The sequence below is a fragment of the Anguilla rostrata genome, unplaced genomic scaffold, assembly GCF_018555375.3.
Source record: "Anguilla rostrata isolate EN2019 unplaced genomic scaffold, ASM1855537v3 scaf0904, whole genome shotgun sequence".
NCBI lineage: Eukaryota > Metazoa > Chordata > Actinopteri > Anguilliformes > Anguillidae > Anguilla > Anguilla rostrata.
The window spans coordinates 1-2,500 of NW_026986287.1; positions in this window are offsets into that span (position 1 = coordinate 1).

The following is a 2,500-nucleotide window of genomic DNA, read 5'->3' on the forward strand; positions in this document are numbered from 1 at the left end:
GGGCTAGGGCTAGGGCTAGGGTTAGGGTTAGGGATATGGATAGGCCTTGGGTTAGGTTTAGGGTTAGGGTTAGGGTTAGGTTTAGGATAGGCCTAGGGTTAGGGTTAGGGCTAGGGTTAAGGATATGCCTATGGTTAGGGTAAGGTTTAGGGCTAAAGCTAAAGTTAGGGTTAAGGATAGGCCTAGGGTTAGGGTTAGGGTTAAGGCTATGGCTAGGGTTAGGGTTAGGTTTAGGTTTAAGATTGGCCTAGGGTTAGGGCTAGGGCTGGGGCCGGGTTAGGGTTAGGGTTAGGGTTAAGGCTAGGGTTAGCGTTAGGGTTAGGTTTAAGGATTGGCCTAGGGTTAGGGTTAGGGCTAGGGCTAGGACTCGGGTTAGGGTTAGGGTTAGGGCTAGGGCTAGGGTTAGGGTTAGGGTTAGGGCTACCCTGATGGCTAGGGCTAGGGCTAGGGTTATGGTTAGGGATAGGGCTAGGGCTATGGCTCGGGTTAGGGTTGGGGTTAAGGATAGGGCAAGGGCTAGGGTTATATTTTGGGTTAGGGTTAGGGCTAGTGGTAGGGTTAGGGTTAGGCCACCCGTGGGTGAGTGTTAGGGTTAGGGTTAGGGCTAGGGCCAAGGTTAGGTTAGGGTTAGGGCTGAGGCTAGGGCTAGGGTTATTGTTAGGGTTTGGGCTGAGTTAGTTTTATGGCTTGGGTTAGGGTTTGGAGCCTTGAGGTTAGTTTAGGTTGGTAGGGTTAGGGTTAAGGATAGGCCTAGGGTTAGGGTTTGGGTTAAGGCTCGGGCTAGGGTTAGGGTTAGGGTTAGGGTTATGGCTATGGTTAGGGTTAGGGTTAGGGTTAGGCCATCTGTGGGTGAGGGTTATGGTTAGGGTTAGGGTTAGGGTTAGGGTTAGGGCTATGGTTAGGGTTAGGGTTAGGGCTATGGTTAGGGTTAGGGTTAGGGTTAGGGCTGGAGTTATGGTTAGGGTTAGGGTTACGGTTAGGGCTATGGTTAGGGTTAGGGTTAGGGCTATGGTTAGGGTTAGGGCTAGGGTTAGGGTTAGGCCTAGGGTTAGGGTTAGGGTTATGGCTATGGTTAGGGTTAGGGCTATGGTTAGGGCTAGGGTTAAGGTTAGGCCTAGGGTTAGGGTTAGGGTTAGGCCATCTGTGGGTGAGGGTTAGGGTTAGGGCTAGGGTTATGGTTAGGGTTAGGGTTAGGGTTAGGGTTAGGGTTAGGCCACCCGTTGATGAGGGTTAGGGTTAGGGCTTGCGCTAGGGGTAGGGTTAGGGTTAGTGTTAGGGCTAGGGTTAGGGTTAGTGATAGGGTTAGGGTTAGGGCTATGGTTAGGGTTAGGGTTTGGGTTAGGGTTAGGCCACCCATGAGTGAGGGTTAGGGTTAGGGTTAGGGCTATGGTTAGGGTTAGGGTTAGGGTTAGGGCTATGGTTAGGGTTAGTGTTAGGGTTAGGCCACCCGTTGATGAGGTCAGGGTTAGGGCTTGCGCTAGGTAGGAGTTAGGGTTAGTGTTAGGGCTAGGGTTAGGGTTAGTGTTAGGGCTAGGGTTAGGGTTAGTGATAGGGTTAGGGTTAGGGCTATGGTTAGGGTTAGGGTTTGGGTTAGGGTTAGGCCACCCATGAGTGAGGGTTAGGGTTAGGGTTAGGGCTATGGTTAGGTTTAGGATTAGGGTTAGGGCTATGGTTAGGGTTAGGGTTAGGGTTAGGCCTAGGGTTAGGGTTAGGGTTAGGGTTATGGCTAGGGTTAGGGTTAGGCCATCTGTGGGTGAGGGTTAGGGCTAGGGTTATGGTTAGGGTTAGGGTTAGGGTTAGGGCTATGGTTAGGGTTAGGGTTAATGTTAGGGTTAGGGTTAGGGCTATGGTTTGGGTTAGGGTTAATGTTAGGGTTAGGGTTAGGGTTAGGGTTAGGCCACCTGTGGATGAGGGTTAGGGCTATGGTTAGGGTTAGGGTTAGGCCATCTGTGGGTGAGGGTTAGGGCTAGGGTTATGGTTAGGGTTAGGGTCTGGGTTAGGGCTATGGTTAGGGTTAGGGTTAGGGTTAATGTTAGGGCTATGGTTAGGGTTAGGGTTAGGCCACCTGTGGGTGAGGGTTAGGGCTATGGTTAGGGTTAGGGTTAGGCCACCTGTGGGTGAGGGTTAGGGTTAGGGTTAGGGTTAGGCCTATGTTTAGGGTTAGGGTTAGGGTTAGGCCACCCCTGGTTGAGGTTAGGGTTAGGCCTAGGGTTAGGAGTTAGGGTTAGGGCTATGGTTAGGGTTAGGGTTAGGCCACCTGTGGGTGAGGTTGGAGTTAGGCCTAGGGTTAGGGCTAGGGTTAGGGTTAGGGTTAGGGTGGGTTAGGGTTGGGGTTAGGTTAGGGTTAGGTTAGGCCACCCGTGGTGGTTAGGGTTAGGGTTAGGGCTAGGTTAGGGTTAGGGTTGGGGTTAGGGTTAGGGTTAGGCCACCCGTTTGTGAGGGTTAGGGTTAGGGTTAGGGCTAGGGCTAGGGTTAGGGTTGGGGTTAGGGTTAGGGTTAG